This window comes from Coregonus clupeaformis, unplaced genomic scaffold, assembly GCF_020615455.1.
Source record: "Coregonus clupeaformis isolate EN_2021a unplaced genomic scaffold, ASM2061545v1 scaf0010, whole genome shotgun sequence".
Classification (NCBI taxonomy): domain Eukaryota; kingdom Metazoa; phylum Chordata; class Actinopteri; order Salmoniformes; family Salmonidae; genus Coregonus; species Coregonus clupeaformis.
In genome coordinates, this window is record NW_025533465.1 from 255,758 (window position 1) to 279,746 (window position 23,989).

Here is a 23,989-nt window from a genome sequence, read left to right on the forward strand (position 1 = left end):
CAAGGCTATATAGAGGGGTTACCGGTACCTAGTCAATGTGTGGGGGTACAGGTTAGTCGAGGTAATTTGTACATGTAGGTAGGGGTAAAGTGACTATGCATAGATAATAAACAGCGAGTAGCAGCAGTGTAAAATCAAAGGGGGGGTACAATGTAAATAGTCCGGGTGGCCATTTGATTACTTGTTCAGCAGTTTTATGGCTTGGGGATAGAAGCTGTTAAGGAGCCTTTTGGACCTAGACTTGGCGCTCCGGTACCGCTTGCCTTGCGGTAGCAGAGAGAACAGTCTATGACTTGGGTGACTGGAGTCTTTGACAATTTTTATACTGACACCGCCTAGTATTTAAGTCCTGGATGGCAGGAAGCTTGGCCCCAGTTATGTACTGGGCAGTACGCACTACCCTCTGTAGCGCGTTACGGTCGGATACCGAGCAGTTGCCATACCAGGCGGTGATGCAACCGGTGGTACAGCTGTATAACTTTTTGAGAATCTGGGGACCCATGCCATATCTTTTCAGTCTCCTGAGGGGGAAAAGGTGTTGTTGTGCCCTCTTCATTACTTTCTTGGTGTGTTTGTACCATTTATAGTTTGTTGGTGATGTGGACCCCAAGGAACTTGAAACTCTCAACTCGCTCCACTACAACCTTGTCGATGTTAATGGGGGCCTATTCGGCCCTCCTTTTCCTGTAGTCCACGAACAGCTCCTTTGTCTTGCTCACATTGAGGAAGAGGTTGTTGTCCTGGCACCACACTGCCAGGTCTCTGACCTCCTCCCTGTAGGCTGTCTCATCGTTGTCAGTGATCAGGCCTACCATTGTTGTGTCGTCAGCAAACTTAATGATGGTGTTGGAGTCGTGCTTGGCCACGCAGTCGTGGGTGAACGGGGAGTACAGGAGGGGACTAAGCATGCACAACTGAGGGGCCCCGGTGTTGAGGATCAGCGTGGCATATGTGTTGTTCCCTACCCTTACCACCTGGGGGCGGCGCGTCAAAGTCCAGGATCCAGTTGCAGAGGGAGATATTTAGTCCCAGGGTCCTTAGCTTAGTGATGAGCAGCTCGCGGCTGGGTTTCCCTTTTGTAGTCCGTAATTGTTTTGAAGCCCTGCCACATCCGACGAGCGTTGGAGCCGGTGTAGTAGGATTCAATCTTACTCCTGTATTGATGCTTTGCCTGTTTGATGGTTCATCTGAGGGCATAGTGGGATTTCTTATAAGCGTCCGGATTAGTGTCCCGCTCCTTGAAAGCGGCAGCTCTAGCCTTTAGCTCAGTGCGGATGTTGCCTGTAATCCATGGCTTCTGGTTGGGATCAATCTCAAGATGGTCAGCTAATTCAGTTCTATCTGTAGGCTAAAGCCTGCGCTTACCTTGTGTTTAGCCAAGCTGACAGCAGCTAGCTAGCATAGGTGATAGCTGAAGCTGGCTATCCAATCTAGGTGATATTTCTCTGTCAAATCAGTGATGGCAAGAGCCAGTGTCTGGAATGTGTTTCATAAGTATAGAATAGATCCAGCAAGTAGTCTCTTCGCCAGCTGTTCCAGAAGCTGATAGATGAATTTGTATTTCTAAGGTAATGACTAAAGGATTTCACCCCAAATACTGTATAAATGTGTGAACTGTTTTAGTTATAAGAAAGTAAAACCAATAACAGGGGAGATGGGTAGAAACTGTTGGAGGCCAACATTCCATAGTAAGGGGGAATCTAGAAACTGCTGAAAGCTATACTGTGGAAAGTCACAGGCCGCCTAAAGATGGACGGAGCAAAGGGGGGAGACCAGGAAAGATAAGAAAGAGGGGGAAGTGTTAGGATGGGAACTCAGAAAACTTAGAGCTAGTAAGCAGAATAATAGACAGGACCGAGCAAGAAAAGAACAGAAGGGAGCGAAGTATTTAATAGCCACACTAGGCGAAATAGTTGGTAGTGGTAGAGACCCAGGAGAGAGAGGAGATAGGGCAGGAAAGAGTAAGGCCTATGGGGGAGGGAATAAGTGCTTTAACTGTAACAAGGGAGGGCACTTTGCAAGAGAGTGTGAGGCCCCGTGTAAATACTGTAACAAAACAGGCCATAACCATCGTGACTGCGGACATAAAGAAAGCAGACAAGGGGAAGGAAAAAAGAACAGGAGGAATATGAGAAATCTTGTTGGAGAAAAAGTTCACGTGTACAGGGGTGATCATATGACGTCAACACATTTAATTTTGGTCAAGCTTTCAGGGGGACATTATACTTGGGAAATGTAGAAGTAATGTAGGATTATGGTCTAATTGATATTGAAAAATTGGGAAATAGCGTTGTGTGAATGTGATATGAAAGTCATGTGAATATGGGAAGAGTTAATCTAAAGTTTTGAGAATAAGTGGTTGATATAATGATATATTGGGGTTTGTAAAAACACTGCTTGTCATAGAATAGTGTGAGATGTTAGTTCAGGGAATAGTGACCAGTCTATAGGATTCTAGGAGGATTTTATGACTGAGGGGCAGAGTCTAGGTAGTAACGTTGTTGTTCCGATTGGAACTAGATTATGGTCAATTAACTTGTGACAATAAAGAATCATTAGAAATACGAATGGTTTAGTTGATATTAATATACTAAAATATGATGAATGTTATGTGTGGATAATTGATTACTAGAGATTAGGTAAAAGTGGAAGAATATATAAGTGCTGGCTTGCGCGCCCAAAGACGGGGCAGTACATAGATCATCTGATAGAAATAGATTAAGCATAATTTCTATCTTATTATTTCGGAGCAGAGGTAATATAGTAAGGGAATTTTAGTAACGACTCATTTATTCAACAAGAATAGTGGGGGGAGTAAAATAATTATTTTTGTGTTGCTGAATGAGTTGATAGTTTAAAAACTACTGAGAAAAGAGTTGTAATGTGGACTATTGAATATGGATATGAATTCAATATATGATGGTAAATTACAGCAAGTGTTTGGTGTTACTTCTAGACTACTTAGAAAGGATATTTACCTAGATCTGATGTATTCTAATAATGGAGGATTGGTGATAAACTGAACCAAACATGACGTTACTACAGCAATTTAGGATGGTTAATGTTGTTACGTTAGTTTTTAAACCCTATGATAGAGGTAAATGCAGAACGCTGTTTGAGAGTGTGTTTTATTTTGTCTACTAGTAAAAAATGGAAGAATGTCCATGTTTTTTGTCTGCGGGCATTAACCATTGGGGCTTGCTGAAACGTGAGAGCGCTGTAAGGGATATTATGGGTTACGTTAGATGTACGAGGATCAATGGTTGCTGTGGAAAAGGAAGTCATAGGGGGTTGGATGTTTGGTATGAAAGGGCTAGCTAGTTAGTGTTGCGAACTAGTTACGTTTAGAGTGGTGACGTAACTTGCTATGCGACATGGAAGTAGTTGTTTACCTTGCTTTGCAAGGATTGCGGATTTTGTGGAGCAACGGGTAACAGTGTTTCGATGGTGAATGTTGTGGATGTGTGTAGAGCAGGGGTGTCAAACGTCCGGCCCGCGGGCCGGATCAGGCCCGCAAACGGGTTTAATCCGGCCTGCGAGATGATTTTGTAAAGTATAAAAATTTGCTGCAATTTTTCAATAAAAGAAACTGCTGTTCCAATTGCGTCCACTGGATGGCGCAATAGCAATTGTGTTAAGCAAGCAAACTGTTATACCGGGGCAGAGCAAGTAGGTCAAGCAAGTGCAGCCAGTCCGGATGAGCTACTTTGTTTTGCCCGCAATATTTATTACGGCTTCTACTTTTAACATTATGTGCTTTGGCACCCTCATTGCCCCAATATGTCTCTGTCAAAAAAGAGAAAAGTGGACGCAGAGTGCAGAGTGTTCCAAGAAAAATTGTCATCCTCTTATTTATTCACGGAATTGAATGGGAAAGCTTGTTTGGTGTGTTCACAGCATGTTGCAGTGCTGAAAGAATATAACCTTCGTCGCCACTATGTGAGTCTTCATGCCGACAAATATTACAACTTTCAAGGACAGCGGAGAAGAGAGAAGGTGAATGAACTGTTGGCGGGTCTGAAGAAACAGCAGTCTGTGTTTACTCACAGCCGAGACATCAGTGACGCTGCAGTGAAAGCTAGCTACCTCATTGCTAATGAAATCACAGTGGCTTCAAAACCATTTAGTGAGGGTGAATTTATAAAAACATGCATGATGAAGGCAGCAAAGATTGTGTGCCCTGAAAAGCGCCAGGCTTTTGCAAATATCAGCCTGACAAGAAACAGTTGCAGACAGGATTTCCGATCTTTCAGTGGATTTGGACAGCCAGTTGAAGCAAAAAGTAAAGTCATTTATTGCGTTTTCGGTTGCAATTGATGAAAGCACGGACATTACAGATGTTGCACAACTGGCCATTTTCATCCGCGGAGTTGATGACACATTGACCGTCACCGAGGAGTTCGTGGAGTTGGTGCCGATGACAGATACAACGACAGCAGCTGATATTTTCACCGCACTCGTCAGCGCGCTGGACAGGGTCGGAGTGGACTGGTCCCGCGCTGTCAGCCTGGCTACAGATGGTGCGCCCTCCAATGATCGGGGGAAAAAAGCAGGAGTTGTGACAAAGTTCAGAGAGAAAGTGCAATCTGCAAATGGAGGATGTGATTTTTGGACTTTTCACTGTATTTTGCACCAGGAGGCTTTGTGTTGCAAGTCATTAAAGATGGATAACGTCATGAAGGTGGTCATCCAAACTGTTAATTTCATCCGATCCAGAAGCCTGAATCACCGTCAGTTTGACAGCCTTCTCAGAGAGAAAGACCACATCTATGGCCTGCCATTCCACACTGAGGTAAGATTGTTAAGCCGAGGTGCTGTGCTGAGGCATTTATTTGATTTACGAGAAGAAATTGAACAGTTCATGGAAGAAAAGGGCAAACCAGTGTTAGAATTTCATTCCGCAGAATGGATGCAGGACCTTGCATTTATGGTGGATGTTACAGAGCACCTGAATAACTTGAACAAACAGCTGCAAGGGCGCAACAAAGTTGTCACGCAGTATTATGACAGCATACGTTCTTTCAAGTTGAAGCTGTCATTGTGGGAGACGCAACTCGCCGGTGGTGATGCAGCTCACTTCCCCTGTCTGAAAAATGTGTGCGCGACCCAACATGTGGCAGACATGAAGCGGTTCAAAGATAAAATAACGGGACTGTTACGGGAGTTTGAGCAACGCTTTCAGATTTTTGGTGAACTGGAGAAAGACTTCAATGTTTTTTGCTCACCATTCACTGTGAATCCCTCTGATCTGCCCGTCAGCATCCAACTTGAAATAATAGACTTGCAGTGTGACGCGGATTTGAAGGGCAAATTTGCCGCAGCTGGCTTGGACACATTTGATCAGAATCTCTTGCCAGGTTACCCCAACTTGACAGCCCTCGCTGCAAAACTGTTGTGCATGTTTGGAACCACATATCTTTGTGAGCAAGTTTTCTCTGTAATGAGCATAAATAAAACAAAGCTGCGCTCAAGGCTCACGCACAAGCACTTGAATCACATCCTGAAGTTGGCTGCCACTCAGGATGTGACGCCTGATATTGATGCGCTGGTGAAAGCTAAAAGATGCCAGGTATCAGGAGTCAAATAAACTATGCAACCCCACTTAAAGTGCTGCATGAGACACCCTGATATAGTTTGTGTGTTCTTTGTCCTCAGAATTTTCAAATAACTTGAGGTGTTTTATGATTAATAGTGATGTTGTGCTTTTGGACACACTGTCCTCAGGCTCCAGCTTTATGTTTATATGTTTTTATGTTGATGTGCTATTCTTTTTAATTTATTTTATTTGTATATTTAACCTATTCTTGACTCTGTGGTTCTTGCACTTGTTTGGGGAACAGGATTTCATTATTTTTATCTACTTTTCTGCCTGAGAAATTACACCCTGATATAGTTCTGTGATCTGTGAAACAGTTCTGTGAATCACTGAGGCATTGTGTGTTTGTGTGTTCTTTTTCTTTAGAATTTTCAAACAAACTTGAGGTGTTTTATGATTAATAGTGATGTTGTGCTTGTACTATTTTGGACACACTGTCCTCAGGCTCCAGCTTTATGTTTTATGTTGATCGTATTAAAACAAAGAAAATAATCTGAAGTTGTTGTTTTTAAATTATATATACCATGATTTTACCGGTCCGGCCCACTTGGGAATAGATTTTCCTCCATGTGGCCCCTGAGCTAAAATGAGTTTGACACCCCTGGTGTAGAGGGTTCCTGGATCAAACCCAGGTAGGGACAGAAAGCAAAACTTTTACATTGATGCTATTGACCTAGATCACTAGGTGAATTTATAACATTATACGGGAGAGATTTTCTTACCAACACATAGCAGATGGTAGAACATAGTAATTAAAGTTGCATCTGTGAATAGATGTTTGGTTTGTTTTGACTATAATTTAAAAATAATTTGTCATCCGTTAATGTACCGTTATATGGAAAGTTAGCGATAGAGAATAATAGATATTGTAGAGGGTTTACAAAGTAAGTAAGTTAATTGGGTGATGAGACATGTTGAATTAATGTTGAATTGGATTGTTTAATAAGACTGGTATTAAAATAAAATAAAATAATTATTTCTATTTAGTTGAATGAAAATATGTTATTAGGTAGTATTGATTTGTGGAGACAATTTACTAATGACATGATTTCGTAAAAGGGTGAAAGGAAGTAGTGATAGTTAGGCTATATTGACATATGTAGGAAGCATTGGGATGATATGAAGAACATGTCTAGATAGTTGAATATGGAATGTTATTTGATAACTGGCAATTATTATTATTACATTATATCGTTTTAAACAACAGTGAGTTATGCAGACAGTTCATTAATTCTAAAAACGATAATCTGTTTATGATATGTTGAACAATAGGAGATAGTTGTTACTATTAGGCTGATGAAGAAGTAAACATTTTTTGTATGTTATGAGGATATTAAACAATAGGTTTATATTTTAAAACATCAATGCAACAGGTTGTGATGATTAAAGTTATAGAAAGGGGTTATAGGTTTATAGTAGAAGGTGTAGTGAACTTAATGAAACATGGTATTATCTAGTGTCTTCTGAGTGGGAGTTTTTTTCCAGGATTGATGGAAGTCTCCTATTGTATTATGTTAAGGGGAGAGTAGGAGACAAAGTCTCAAACAAATGTTTTTAATAGATGCATGGGATAAAATAGCACAGCTTACTTATGCGGAGTAAGGGAATATATTGGCTAATGAATGAAATATGACATTTAAAGGGGGGAAAAATTCCTAGTATGCTCTGCCTCAGGCCATCAATTTATAGAGCGATTATCAGCTCCTGTGATTTTACAACATGAAAATTCAGTAGAAGTATGCATACCCGTACTGATATCAAGCCTATATCCAATGAATCTACTAGGAAGAGATGCTATGACTCAGTTGAACGTAGCTGTAACACCGACTGAGAGGGGTATGAAGGCATACAGTGAGGGAAAAAAGTATTTGATCCCCTGCTGATTTTGTACGTTTGCCCACTGACAAATAAATGATCAGTCTATAATTTTAATGGTAGGTTTATTTGATCAGTGAGAGACAGAATATCAACAAACAAATCGAGAAAAACGCATGTCAAAAATATTATAAATTGATTTGCATTTTATTGAGGGAAATTAGTATTTGACCCCCTCTCAATCAGAGAGATTTCTGGCTCCCAGGCGTCTTTTATACAGGTAACGAGCTGAGATTAGGAGCACACTCTTAAAGGGAGTGCTCCTAATCTCAGCTTGTTACCTGTATAAAAGACACCTGTCCACAGAAGCAATCAATCAATCAGATTCCAAACTCTCCACCATGGCCAAGACCAAAGAGCTCTCCAAGGATGTCAGGGACAAGATTGTAGACCTACACAAGGCTGGAATGGGCTACAAGACCATCGCCAAGCAGCTTGGTGAGAAGGTGACAACAGTTGGTGCAATTATTCGCAAATGGAAGAAACACAAAAGAACTGTCAATCTCCCTCGGCCTGGGGCTCCATGCAAGATCTCATCTCGTGGAGTTGCAATGATCATGAGAACGGTGAGGAATCAGCCCAGAACTAAACGGGAGGATCTTGTCAATGATCTCAAGGCAGCTGGGACCATAGTCACCAAGAAAACAATTGGTAACACACTACGCCGTGAAGGACTGAAATCCTGCAGCGCCCGCAAGGTCCCCCTGCTCAAGAAAGCACATATACAGGGCCGTCTGAAGTTTGCTGGGTGAAAGTGTTGTGGTCAGATGAGACCACAATCGAGCTCTTTGGCATCAACTCAACTCGCCGTGTTTGGAGGAGGAGGAATGCTGCCTATGACCCCAAGAACACCATCCCCACCGTCAAACATGGAGGTGGAAACATTATGCTTTGGGGGTGTTTTTCTGCTAAGGGGACAGGACAACTGCACCGCATCAAAGGGACGATGGACGGGGCCATGTACTGTCAAATCTTGGGTGAGAACCTCCTTCCCTCAGCCAGGGCATTGAAAATGGGTCGTGGGTGGGTATTCCAGCATGACAATGACCCTAAACACACGGCCAAGGCAACAAAGGAGTGGCTCAAGAAGAAGCACATTAAGGTCATGGAGTGGCCTAGCCAGTCTCCAGACCTTAATCCCATAGAAAATATGTGGAGGGAGCTGAAGGTTCGAGTTGCCAAACATCAGCCTCGAAAGTGGGACAAAATCCCTCCTGAGATGTGGGCAAACCTGGTGGCCAACTACAAGAAACGTCTGACCTCTGTGATTGCCAACAAGGGTTTTGCTACCAAGTAGTAAGTCATGTTTTGCAGAGGGGTCAAATACTTATTTCCCTCATTAAAATGCAAATCAATTTATAACATTTTTTACATGCGTTTTTCTGGATTTTTTTGTTGTTATTCTGTCTCTCACTGTTCAAATAAACTTACCAACCATGCTATTGGTATAGCCAGGATTTGCTGAGAGGAGGACTTACAGACATACCTAAATCACTGGTAGACCTCGCAAATGATTTTGTGACTGGACCAACCAAGATGACGTAGATGACTTACACTGTACATTGTGGTATAATGAGCACCCAGGCCCTGACCCAGTTTATGAGGAAGAATTGTTCAAAACCACAGAAAGAACAATTGCATTAAAATGGGTTCACTATGATAACACACGTGCAGCTGTAGAGGTGGGGTTGGGACCACAGAGCCAGAGACTGTACAGAGAAAGGTGGAGCCCCCATGTTTCCTTCAGAGGAATGGTTATCACTAGGAAAATGGGTAATGCAGGGTAAGAACATCACTGACTGGCAGAGTGCACCAAATGGGGATCACTATAGCCACTCCACTGGGAGATACAAAAGAGAGTTGAATTGGAGAGCAAAAACCCAACCCGGGGTCCACCTAGAGACAAGTTTTGACAAATGACAGGAAGATATTTTCTTAACTCAGGAACAGGAAGATGAGTTAGCAGCAATTCCGTTCAAATTATGGTCACAAGGACCTGCCGATGTGGGGCTAATTAAGGGAGTAGCTCCAGTGCAAGTGGTTCTGCGATCCGATCACAGGCCATACCAAAAGCAATATCCTAAGAAGCCAGAAGCAATAAAAGGGATAACACCTACGTTTGAGCATTTACTTAAGGGAGGGGTGATCATTCCTGGAGATGAGGCACAATGCAACTCTCCAGTATTTCCTGTTAAAAAAGCGGCACCCAGCGCCGACTGGAGGATGGTCATGGACTTGCAGGGGGTTAATAAAAATATAATTCCCAGAGCTCCATGTGTACCAGATCCACATACTTTGCTGAACCAATTGAAACCAGAAAACTCCTATTTCATGGTGATTGATTTAGCTTATGCTTTCTTTAGTATCCCAGTTCATCCAGATAGTCAGGGGTGGTTTGGCTTTACATTCCAGGGAAGGAAATGGACTTACGCTAGGATGAGACAAGGCTACTCGGAAAGTCCTACAATCTTTTCCCAGGCTATAACTAGGAATTTGGGAAAGTTTGAACCTCAGGAAGGAAGACAAATGTTAATTTATGTAGATGATATTCTATTGGCTAATCCCACTCAAGAGGGATGTAAGAAAGATACACTCCAATTGTTAACCTTTATGGCAGAACAGGGACAAAGTTAACAAAAGGAAACTTCAGCTCTGGCAGAGCAAGGTGATTTACGTAGGACATACCATAACTCAGGAGGGGCGAACGTTAAACTCATCCAGGAAAACTGCTATACTTGGAGCGTGGGTACCCCATTATGCACTGCATACTGGTAAATAAAGTGATCTTATCTATGGGAAGGCAATGGCAGCCCATGATAAAATCATTTGGAACTCCGAGGTGGAGGAACAATTCATAGAGGTACAAAAAAAGGTTGCTCACTTCCCTAACAGTCTTAGCTTTTGATGAGGGAGATTTCTTTAGTGGACTATGAGATAAAACTGGGTTAATCACGAACATAGAGTTAAAATTCTTTTTTTGCTAGGCAAATAACTGAACTGGGTCATTTCCTGTGTTTGTGTATGTTTGAAAGATTTAAGTATGGACCTGTCATGTCTAACCATCAGTCTTCAGGTCAAGCCCGGGAGAGCCGGGGTTGAACAGAGTTCAAACTAAACATGAGTGTTTTTACAAGATAAGGGATTGATTGATTGTATTACTATTGATTCTGAACTGAGTGAAAGTCGAATTTTGCTGCCATAATGGACAAAGGAAGTGGGCGGAGCGATAAAGAAGCAAGGAGCGATAAAGAAGCAAGGGGCAGTCTCAAAAAGAAGGGATATGGCATAGGGATAATTTACCAATATTACCTAAGTGATCGTTTAGAGAAGTGGCAATATTGACACATGGGCAGAGCCATGTGTCAACAGGGGGGATGATGGTAGATGGTAGGATTAAAGATAACTAGACGGAGGAGAGGACTAAATAATTTTTAAAAAATATATACATTTGGATACGGTCTAGAAAGAAAATACTAATGTGAACAGTATGATTAGAGAGGGGTTAAGGAAAACACACAGGAGCGCAGGAAGAAATGGGGTACAATGTCTACCGATAGTATTAATGACGATCAGGAGAACTCCAGATAAAGAAGGGTTATTGCCATTTGAGAAAGTATTTGGTAGACCATACAGAAGAAACGGAGATAGAAACTGAGAGCACCCTAGCAGAACACATGAGAAGGTTGTTTATTAACCACACCCGTATGTCAAAGGTTTTGTGCCCCACATGTGAACTAAAGGAGAAGGTGACCCACTCTATCCAACCAGGTGACTGGTGTGGATCCAGTCCCTAAAGAAGAAAGACTGGAAGCAGGCCTGTTGGGAAGGGCCCTATCAGGTTATATTAGACACCGCCTTTGCCATTAGAATAGCAGAAAGAGCAACCTGTGTCCACGTTACCCACTGCAAAAAGGTAAGAACACATACAAGCACATCTGAACACACGCAGAGTTAGAGAGAAGAACTGGACCAATAGGGTCTGGGGATCACCTCTGTTAACGAAGATCTCCTACCCCTATCATCACTGTAGTGTGTTCTTAGGGGTGTGAGTATGGGGTGGTACCAAGCAGGAAGACGAAGGGCAGGAGAGGGTTGGCGGTTTTTGGGAATATGGGTAACCCTGAGCTGCATCATAGTCTCAGCAATGGTCCTGATATGTCAAGATCCACCACCACCCCGCACCAATTCCGCTATGCCCTTACCATTGTTAAGAAGTAAGAGAGAAGCGACCTGACATACTGACCGTCAGGGAAGAGTAACTTACAAAATAGGAGTCAGAGAAGGGCAGACTGTAGGATTCAAAATAAGGGTTAGGGACGTAGCCAACGGGTGGGGTACATGTCAACAAGCAACAGAATGGAATAATACCCCATCATATTTGTGATTGGCCCCTAGGCGGATTGTTCCTGGACTCAAGTGTTTAAACACACTTGGGGACGGGGATATGAGACCGTGCGGGAATGGACATCCAGATGGGGGGCAAAGAGAAACAAAGACATTACGAATTGTCAATTGGAAATAGTAGTAATGTGACATTACTTAGGTTCGGAAGCACAGGAGAGAATTCTGAACCTTACAGCCCCTGTAACCGATGTGTGGTGGGCGTGTACCAGTAAAGGCCGTATAAGGCAGATATTGCCAAAAGGGTGGGTAGGTACCTGCGCCCTGGTTCTACTGGTTCAGCCAGTTAGAATTAGTGACCGGAAACCAAGGAAAGGGTTAAACAGATGTAGGAGGAGTTTTGACCAGAAGGAAAATAGCACAATTTGGATGGATACAATTGGGATACCAAGGGGGTTACCGGATGAATACAAAGCTATGAATCAAGTAGGAGAAGGATTTACTACAACATTCTTTTGGTGGGTAACAATCAATAAAAATGTGGATTGGATTAATTAGATATATTACAGCCAACAGCGGTTTGTGAACCAGACTAGAGATGCAGTGAGGGGAATCTCAGATCAATTATCCGCCACCTCGCTCATGACTTGGCCAAATAGGTTGGCTCTAGATATGTTGCTGGCAGAAAAGGGCGGTGCAGAGCTCTTGCAGGATTGACTGCTCTAAGTGAAGAATGGGCTGAGAACTCAGGAGTTAATACATCTTTGATAGGGTGGTTTGATAAAATGTTTGGTAAATGGAAAACCATAGCAGCCACCATCTTGGGGCCTGCCATCGCATGCATGGGTATACTTATGTGGTTGTTGTCTTATTCCCTGTGTCTGAGGGTTGGTGAGTAAGGTGTTGGAGAATGCAGTGTCTCAACAGATGATGAGTTATGGACCGACTCCGGACTCTGACCAGTGGAATGTGAAAAAATTATCCTCCAGGCTTGGTGGATAACAAGGACTTTGACCCTGATAACCTGCAATTAGATAAAACTTGTATTGGTTCTGACGTGTGAAGGTCATAGGGAAAATCTCAAAAAGAGGACCTATGATTGGAAGTAGATAATATAACTAATCTCTGAGGTTAATCATGCTTGTAAATACATTTATCCTGAGTGTGAAAAATGTAGTCAAAGGGTGGATTTCACCCCAAATTCCAATTCTCTGCTGTTTGTCCCAGACATTCTCCAAGATGGCTTTCACTGTTCATCTCTTGAACAACTGCAGCAGGCAATCTTATGAGGTGTTGTTGACCCAGAAAAACTCAAAGCTGTAATCGCTGCCAAAGGTGATTCTAATATGCTGACCACACCGCTCGCGTTACAAATTAAATTTACACATACATGTTACTCAATAATTTCATCCAAACAGCTCATGCACGTCAACGAGCGTCTGTGTAGCCAGGTGCTAAAATAGAACTCTGTTCTATTTTTTAAGCTTGACGCGCTGCAACTCCCACCTCTCCCATCTCATCATTGGTTTTTAGGAGCATATACCCACATGGGTGATTGAAAGCTGAACTGATCTCCAAACTCCAGTCGGTGGTGATAATGCACCTTAAAGTTGGATGCCAACCGCCATATAAAGTCAGAAGAAGAAGACTGAAGGAGGAGAGATTACTAGAAACTAACTTGGTTTACCCTTTTCTCTGTGGATTAATTGTCGGAGTAGAGGACCTTGTGCATTTCAGGTAAAATAACAACCCAATGTTTATATCCCAGGACAAATTAGCTAGCAACAGCAAGCTAGCTAGCTAAATGGCCATGAATGTTTCATGCAATTCGACCTGTCCCCAAATTGAATATAGGTGGTTCAGAGTTCGTTTTGATATTTCAACCAGCACGTCCTGATCGCGTCTGGTGTGGATGGACAAAATCAACATGCGCACAATGGCGCACGCATGCGCATGCCCGTTCTAGTCAGCATGTAACATGCTGACCACACTGCTTGCGCTATCTGTGGATTAATTGTTGGAGTAGAGAACACATGATTGACTCAAAATGGGTCAAAATTATACAAAATACCTATTGCTGCTAGTCCCCTCGATCTTAGTTAGCTGGCTAAAGTTATACTGCATCTAAAGTCAATCTGGCACTATCACAATCATGACGAAAGGTGTTCCTACGAATTATTTTCCTTCTTTTGAAATGTTAGCGTTTCCAAGCTGAATCTGAGTTGTTGTATTGAGGTAGGCTTACATTAGCCAGTTTGTTAGGTAGCTAGCTAGTTGGGGACGGATTTGCATGTGGAGCTTGGCAAAAGGGGGCATGAATTGTTGAAATAATTGTAATCCAAACCCAACCTTCATTTATTCATTGTGACGCACTCAGGTACTAAACTCTGTGAGAGAAAATGTTGCAATTTTATAACATTTCATACAATTGTACTGATTTTGCTATGCGGCAGAGAGAACAAATGTGCAGTTTTACGGCTAATTTCCTGCAATTCTATCAATTTTACCATGGGTGGAGAGACATTTTTGCTGTTTATAAGCTAATATCCAGCAATTCTACACATTATGCCATGACTGATATGATATCTGAGTGAAAGTGACTAATTAAAAAATAATCACGGTTTTCGGTTTCGATTTATTTTTTAAACATTTAAATGCATGATCAAATAATGACATTAAAATGATTTTAGAGCTTTTTAATGGAAATTCCAAAGCCCAAAATAGTGAACATTCAATAACCTAAATATTCCATTGTCTCTGTCAGGTCCACATTGAGTATACATCAATCGAAAAATAGGAAATTACTATGAAATAATAAAATATTTCAGTTGTGTATATTAGTTTTTAATTGATGACTTTATTTTTCATTCCTTAGTCATCTCGTCTCTGCTCAGGCAGTAGCAGCCAGCCAGCCAGACAAAGTTATCTGTGCTCCTAGTCATCCTACATAGCTAGGCTAGCCTGCCTAAATATACTGCAAGGCTGTCTGAGGAAATCATTTTACTACAGTGGGGAAAAAAGTATTTAGTCAGCCACCAATTGTGCAAGTTCTCCCACTTAAAATGATGAGAGAGGCCTGTAATTTTCATTACGTCAACTATGACAGACAAATTGAGAAAAAAAATCCAGAAAATCAGGATTTTTAATGAATTTATTTGCAAATTATGGTGGAAAATAAGTATTTGGTCACCTACAAACAAGCAAGATTTCTGGCTCTCACAGACCTGTAACTTCTTTAAGAGGCTCCTCTGTCCTCCACTCGTTACCTGTATTAATGGCACCTGTTTGAACTTGTTATCAGTATAAAAGACACCTGTCCACAACCTCAAACAGTCACACTCCAAACTCCACTATGGCCAAGACCAAAGAGCTGTCAAAGGACACCAGAAACAAAATTGTAGACCTGCACCAGGCTGGGAAGACTGAATCTGCAATAGGTAAGCAGCTTGGTTTGAAGAAATCAACTGTGGGAGCAATTATTAGGAAATGGAAGACATACAAGACCACTGATAATCTCCCTCGATCTGGGGCTCCACGCAAGATCTCACCCCGTGGGGGTCAAAATGATCACAAGAACGGTGAGCAAAAATCCCAGAACCACATGGGGGGACCTAGTGAATGACCTGCAGAGAGCTGGGACCAAAGTAACAAAGCCTACCATCAGTAACACACTACGCCACCAGGGACTCAAATCCTGCAGTGCCAGATGTGTCCCCCTGCTTAAGCCAGTACATGTCCAGGCCCGTCTGAAGTTTGCTAGAGTGCATTTGGATGATCCAGAAGAGGATTGGGAGAATGGCATATGGTCAGATGAAACCAAAATATAACTTTTTGTTAAAAACTCAACTCGTCGTGTTTGGAGGACAAAGAATGCTGAGTTGCATCCAAAGAACACCATACCTACTGTGAAGCATGGGGGTGGAAACATCATGCTTTGGGGCTGTTTTTCTGCAAAGGGACCAGGACGACTGATCTGTGTAAAGGAAAGAATGAATGGGGCCATGTATCGTGAGATTTTGAGTGAAGACCTCTTTCCATCAGCAAGGGCATTGAAGATTAAACGTGGCTGGGTCTTTCAGCATGACAATGATCCCAAACACACCGCCCGGGCAACGAAGGAGTGGCTTCGTAAGAAGCATTTCAAGGTCCTGGAGTGGCTTAGCCAGTCTCCAGATCTCAACCCCATAGAAAATCTTTGGAGGGAGTTGAAAGTCTGTGTTGCCCAGCGACAGCCCCAAAACATCACTGCTCTAGAGGAGATCTGCATGGAGGAATGGGCCAAAATACCAGCAACAGTGTGTGAAAACCTTGTGAAGACTTACAGAAAACGTTTGACCTGTGTCATTGCCAACAAAGGGTATATAACAAAGTATTGAGAAACTTTTGTTATTGACCAAATACTTATTTTCCACCATAATTTGCAAATAAATTCATTAAAAATCCTACAATGTGATTTTCTGGATTTTTTTTTCTCATTTTGTCTGTCATAGTTGACGTGTACCTATGATGAAAATTACAGGCCTCTCTCATCTTTTTAAGTGGGAGAACTTGCACAATTGGTGGCTGACTAAATACTTTTTTTTACCCACTGTAGTTCTTCCCTCTCTCTCATAGTTGTGTTGTGTACATTCCTCTCTCATGCTGTCTGTGTGTATCTAACATAGCAAGCGTGAAAGTGTTTCAATCTCTGTCGGAAATGGGCACAATGGATTATGGTCATTGTACTTAATTACCATGTTTCTGCGCTGAACTAGGTTGAATATTTACTTAATGTAAACTACAACTCCCTTCAGGCCAGCATCCCACATAGTTCTTGACTTGATTTCTCTTGTGAATGATTTAGATTTTTCTCTAGAGAAACGACGCATGCACAAAAAAACTATTTCAATGGAATTCAAGTAATTGAACCGAAGTTGGACAATTAGTTGTGTAATAACCAAAGAATCCGTTAATCCCTCAGCACTATTGAGCAGGGCCGGCCTACCACATTTGGGGCCCAGGGGCACCACATTTTGCCATGGTGCTGTGAAGAAGTAATCATCATCCTAGATGTGGGCCACAGAGACCATCTGGTTGCCTGAGTCATAGCTATGCAGTCTGCTTTAGGAACAAACAATCCCTTAGCAGAGAATGAATACAATGCACTGTCATTGTCATTGTCACTGCATTACACTACTATGACATCTGGCGCTAAAATATGACGAGTGGCAAGAAGATGGCGCTCACACCCGACTCACTGTGCAATCAATCATCCATTGTGTTTCAAAACCCATGGCAATAAATGTAAAGAAATACTATGGTAGTCATTAACCCAATCAGAAATTAGTTGAATTCTCCGTTAGTAAATGCTCTTCTATATCCTACTGTGGTGGTGGATGGACCTTTCTGTCTGTGCCACTAGTGATGATCTGGTACTCCTCAGGGTGGTAGCAGAAACTTCTAAACAGTGTTGGCCAGGACCATTCTTCACAAAATGGCTTGAAAATAATTCAAAATAACACAGTGAAACGGAATCCGGTTGCAAAACCTGATTTATCTGAATTGCTAAACAATTCAGTAATGTGAATATTTGTATATTTTGTGTAATGGTGTCTTACACCAGGTCCTAGATGATGTAGGCCACGTCTGAGCTGGCAGTAACACACTCCTTGTCATTGCTCTTGATCTTAATGCAGTTGACAGAGGCCTTATTCTCCTTCATGGTTTCCAGAAGCCTTTTGTTCCCTGCAGGATCTCCCACACCTGGACAGAACAAGACAATAGCCATGTCAATGGCCTGACTCAAAGAGATGGGAATAAAAACAAGACTAGAGACTCTAACACATATTTGCTACTTCTATCTGTTTCACTGTGTTTAAATTTTTTTATTTTTTATTTTACCTTTATTTAACCAGGTAAACCAGTTGAGAACAAGTTCTCATTTACAACTGCGACCTGGCCAAGATAAAGCAAAGCAGTGCGATAAAAACAACAACACAGAGTTACATATGGGGTAAAACAAAACAAAGTCAAAAATACAACAGAAATACATATATATATACAGTGTGTGCAAATGTAGCAAGTTATGGAGGTAAGGCAATAAATAGGCTATAGTGCAAAATAATTACAATTAGTATTAACACTGGAATGATAGATGTGCAAGAGATGATGTGCAAATAGAGATACTGGGGTACAAATGAGCAAAATAAATAACAATATAGGGATGAGGTAGTTGGGCGGGCTAATTTCAGATGGGCTGTGTACAGGTGCAGTGATCGGTAAGGTGCTCTGACAACTGATGCTTAAAGTTAGTGAGGGAGATAAGTGTCTCCAGCTTCAGAGATTTTTGCAATTTGTTCCAGTCATTGGCAGCAGAGAACTGGAAGGAATGGCGGCCAAAGGAGGTGTTGGCTTTGGGGATGACCAGTGAGATATACCTGCTGGAGCGCAGACTACGGGTGGGTGTTGCTATGGTGACCAATGAGCTAAGATAAGGCGGGGATTTGCCTAGCAGTGATTTATAGATGGCCTGGAGCCAGTGGGTTTGGCGACGAATATGTAGTGAGGACCAGCCAACAAGAGCGTACAGGTCACAGTGGTGGGTAGTATATGGGGCTTTGGAGACAAAACGGATGGCACTGTGATAGACTACATCCAATTTGCTGAGTAGAGTGTTGGAGGCTATTTTGTAAATGACATCGCCGAAGTCAAGGATCGGTAGGATAGTCAGTTTTACGAGGGCAAGTTTGGCAGCATGAGTGAAGGAGGCTTTGTTGCGAAATAGGAAACCGATTCTAGATTTAACTTTGGATTGGAGATTCTTAATGTGAGTCTGGAAGGAGAGTTTACAGTCTAACCAGACACCTAGATATTTGTAGTTGTCCACATACTCTAGGTCAGACCCGTCGAGAGTAGTGATTCTAGTCGGGTGGGCGGGTGCAAGCAGCGTTCGGTTGAAGAGCATGCATTTAGTTTTACTAGTGTTTAAGAGCAGTTGGAGGCTACTGAAGGAGTGTTGTATGGCATTGAAGCTCGTTTGGAGGTTTGTTAACACAGTGTCCAATGAAGGGCCAGATGTATACAAAATGGTGTCGTCTGCGTAGAGGTGGATCTGAGAGTCACCAGCAGCAAGAGCGATGTCATTGATATACACAGAGAAAAGAGTCGGCCCAAGAATTGAACCCTGTGGCACCCCCATAGAGACTGCCATAGGTCCACTGTTAGTATTTGTTAAACTATTAGTCCCATCTTCATATCAATAGCATTGTAAGCAGATTCTGTTATGAATAAACATGAGCCAAGGCATGCAATGCTTGTTTAAATTTTTTTTATTACCTTCTAATGCATGCAGGTATCTATAAAAACAAATTGGGGGGTGGGTGCTTATATTTGTCCTATTTCACACATGTACAAGTGTGTATTAATACACGTGTGAATTGGAGATTTTTTTTTTTTGCATATCCCAACTCTCCTTGACACCCTTGGAGAGTGGGTTCACGGCCAGGGTCTGCCATTATCAACAGCGACCCTATTTGTACTTTGTAATACTGATGGTCCTTCATCTCCATCATTGTTGTTTATCTTTATCTCCATGGTGCTTTATCTTCTTGATCTTTACCTGTCCCTCCCCTCCCCACTGGCAATCCTCTTGCAGTCTCTGGTGGTGGCGATGGCTGTCACTCACACCCATGCTGTGGGCATTGTGCACAGTCATCATCAGCCTGCCAGTCTCAGGAGTGAAGTCATGGATCTTACCATGATTCCAGGCTGAAAGAAAACAACACAAAGTCAATGACTGGGAGGAATACAAACACGAATGCGTGACAGAAAGTATTGTTTTCCTTTCAACTGTTGTTACCCAACTAAATCACCACCAGAGGAGTGAACAGAGGAATGCATTTGCATTATAATAGAAAGCCCCAGAGTTTGTGCTGCTAAGAAATGGAATGGGAAACCCACCACTGATCATGAACTCCACAGTGTTGCAGCTAGGTCATGTTGGGCACATGGATATGTAGCACTTCTTTAGAGGTTTCCGTATGCCACATCCAGATGTCATTCTCAGAACGTGGCAAAGAGCTCAGACCAGCCACTGTGAGATATACACCAAGATATACATGTTAAGTTAAAGCACTTATCAGTCCATATGGAATTGATCTAGCTATTGACCAGGAATATGATAAACTTTGGAGGATGTAGTATCTTAGGATGCTTCTTAGATTGATGACACCGGACACGTAAGTACGTTTTAGTATTTAATTGTAACTTAGAATAACATTACCTGAATGCACCTGGCGTAAGCTACTTGAGGCTTTTCTTAGCACGGTTATATGGCAGACATTTAAACGGCTACGGATAGCGGAAAGGAAACCCCATATTGGAAAACATAATACTTAACATTAATATAACAGGTTACTACAGAGGACACACAACATTTGACAGCAAATTATCATATAGCCCCCTCTACTATTGTCATTTAAAAAGGCAAATTGGCTTCAAAATTATCAGCCAGTCACGCAGAATCAGTTTCCTATTTGCGTTCAGTAGGGAACTGAGCCTGCACACATATGGAATGTGATGCCGTATATGATGTGACATTTTAGCCTGTTGTGTCACTCACTAATGAAAGTCCACATCATTCATGGTACTGTTATGGCTGGTGGTGATCAGGTGATGAGCTCCTCTTTGAAGTCAGCATAGTTTAAACAGTAGATCTGTGTTGCCTCTGTGCCCACAAAGAACTGGTGACCCTCACCATGGAGCGCTATGGATGTCACCCCCTCTCCAGCTGAACCTTCCTGCCAAAGGAACACAATAGACCGGTCGATAGTGTAGAAACCAAAGAATACAAGTAGTATTCATTCTGTAGTACAGTGGTGTTTTAGATGCTTTTGGAAGATGCACACAGGATTACTGAAGTGAAATAATAACTATAAAAGTGAATAAAGACCTCCTTTAAAGACACTCAACTCACTTGATGTGTTTGAGTGAACAGAGTGAACATGCAATCTCCTGAGTCCACCAAAATGTCGCCTGTCTTCATCACTATGATTGTGTTCACCCCCTGTAGACAACAAGGGGAAATGCATGCTGAGTTCTGAGGTTTGTACTGCAGTCTATCTAACTAAGCCAGATATTAAACTCGTCTTACCGTGTTCCTATTTTGAACCCACCTTGCTGAATTTCTGTTTCACTGGGCCACGGCCCATTAAGAAGCTTGGTCTTGAGATTGACTTTCAGGATATCCCCACTGGTGCCACAGTAGAAATAGCTGCCTTCCTCTGGGATCTGTACCATGAAGTAACAGGAAGTTATTCAGGTTGCAAACTGCTACAAGACTTACTGCAGTATGCTGAGGAAATAGCACTCTCACAAAGGGTCATACTATTCATGTTTTTAAATGTATCAGGGCTCTACAGTGTGACAATTTTACTCACATGTGCCTAGCTACAAATTTAGTAGCCTCAGAAAATGTAGGATTCTAGCTTTAATATCTCAAATATCTTTCATTGTGCTTCTAAATTTCTTTGTGTGTGCCTACATTTTTCAACTTAGGTGCACACGTGCTCCTTGTATAAAAGGTCAGCGTAGAGCCCTGTGTATAGCCATGTGTTAGTGCACTCTATGTTCTGATATTATAATTACCCAAATGCATTTCACAATTGTTTTCAGCTGCCCTGTCTGACATTCAGTGGACCTAATCTTGTGGGGAAGATCAAGTTCCTAAACACGGAGAGTGTCGCTACAAGAAGATTATCAATATCCTTATAGGCCTATAGCTGTGACATTTCATTAGAAGGTGCCCAAATCAAAATTATACAAAAATTGCTCTATTTAGATATACATAATGTTCTGCCTACACAAAGATGTCACTTGTGGATGGACATCATGAAAATGATCGGAGCGGTTTAGGGTAGAGGAAGTTCAGGAGTAAAAACAAACAAAATATAATTATTGTAAAATTGACTGTGTCCATAAAATGCATATAGTATGTTTAAGCTGGAAGTAGAGGCCTAAGCGTTGTTGTTCACCAGTTTACTCCAAATAACCACCACTGTGGGCTGAGGCTTCCACACTACTATATGGAAAATACAGATACACACAGTTATTCAGTTAGTGTATGAATACGCCTATTTGTAACTACTATATTATAACAGAGGATCTGAGTCAAATGTCAGTATTTCACAAAGTTTGACAATCTGTTGCTATGGCTAGTACCTGCCATCATCCTGGCCTCCAAGGGTCACCAGGTACTTGACATTGGGGGGAGAAGGCCAATCCTTCCAACTTGGCTTTTTGGAGCTGCAGGTGAGCATAGATTCCTCTCTTGGCAAAGTCCCATGGTATAACATCAGTCTGTTCAAAGAATGATGAAAACTAGCTAATTATCTTTTATCACAGTTTTCTGCAAATCCATTTTTCTTTCTCTTTATGATCAAGTTATTGTGTATATACCTTACTGGCTACTGCACTGGTGGCTACACTTACATCTTAGCATTAGTCCTTTACCTTGAAGCCTATGAAGGTGACCTGACCATGAGGCAATATACTTTCCACTTTTGGACACAGGAGACATTGTTGGTGTGGCCATGCAGAAACTCTAGTTTCTTGTTTGTCAGGCTTTTGAGGATGATATTGTAGCCCAGTGGATAGATAAGGTGCTCTCTGTTAGGGTTGACTTTTAGACCAAAGATTATGACCTGGTACACAATAGACACACAAAGCGTATTTTGGGTATTGTGTTTGACTGAGAAAATCATTGCATCAACTAAAAATTGTGTTGATGTCTAGCTGCTGGGTTGTTTTTTGAATTACGGTGGCATTTGGGCATGTCATTTTGGAAAAACGTCATTTTTTTTGTTGATTAGATCTTCCCATTCTAAATCAACTAATATGGTAGCTTTATGACTTTAAATATATTTTTTACCATTATGATAACTTTGTGCAACCAGTAGGAGTAGTAACACCAATGATGATAAAACCAATGGAGACATTTTAGGTAAATTAGGATTTTCTGAAATGGAGGCCACAAATGCTGAAATCTAAGGTCATCATCCCTTTAAAAATAATGTATCATTTTGAGGTCAGGGCTCTCTGCAGGCCAGTCAAGTTCTTCCACACCGATCTCGACAAACCATTTCTGTATGGACCTCACTTTGTGCACGGGGGCATTGTCATGCTGAAACAGGAAAGGGCCTTCCCCCAAAAGAGTTGGAAGCACAGAATCGTCTAGAATGTCATTGTATGCTGTAGCGTTAAGATTTCCCTTCACTGGAACTAAGGGCCCTAGCCCAAACCATGAAAAACCTATTTCGAGCAAATAGTACCCTAGACTGTCCTGATCATCTAGTTGAGCATTCCAGAGAAATCCTCAATCCCAGCAGGAATGTCCCATCCACATAGTGCTAAATACTGATATGATTTTTCAGCTCAGCATTCTTAGGGAAACATTTGCCACAAGTGGTGTTCTCTGTGTTGTATGAAAATGGAGTGAGTCCACTTGTTGTCCAGTGAGTGAGGCTTGCCTCCATAGGTTTTAGTTAGTAGCCTAGTTGTGGTTCACTTCCACTAGTAGGTCCTTATTATTCCCATCAGGTGTTTCTTCAGGCTGTTGGGGCTCAACATTTTTCCCACACGAACCACAAAAACGGTTTTGTTCCAATGACTGCACCTGTTGAGCATGACTAATGACTGACTGACTTGACTTAAGCCCATGGCTCCTGTAAGTAGCATAGGCCAGTTGAGGCCATTCTCAGTCATTTCTGCCTGTACATCTCTCCTCCATGTGTTTCTAGGTCGGTGTTTCCCAACCCTGGTCCTCCAGTACCCCCAACAGTACATATTTTCGTTGTAGCCCTGGACAAACACACCTCATTCAACTCATTAAGGGCTTGATGATTAGTTGACAAGTTGAATCGGGTGTGCTTGTCCAGGGTTACAATAAAAATGTGTTTTTTAGATTCATTCTCATCAATTACAACATTCTAGAACTGAGCTATCCATGTCTGGTATCCAGGGTAATCTGGTTATTGATTATATAATGTTGATTATGTGTCTCTTTCCTTGTAGAATGTTGACAGCTGTATAGAACACATTGTATTGCTAAGATGTTCAAACTTAACTTAATAGCTACACTCACTGATGCAGGATAAACTTTATTCCTCATGCTGGCCCTGACCAAACCGGTAAGTTGCCCCT

At 41.9% G+C, this 23,989-nt stretch overlaps 1 pseudogene; it reads right to left on the minus strand.

The window, feature by feature from the left end:
- LOC121551767 overlaps positions 1-22,107 on the minus strand; it is a 67,748-nt pseudogene extending 45,641 nt beyond the window's left edge.
- Positions 22,108-23,989: the final 1,882 nt, after the last annotated feature.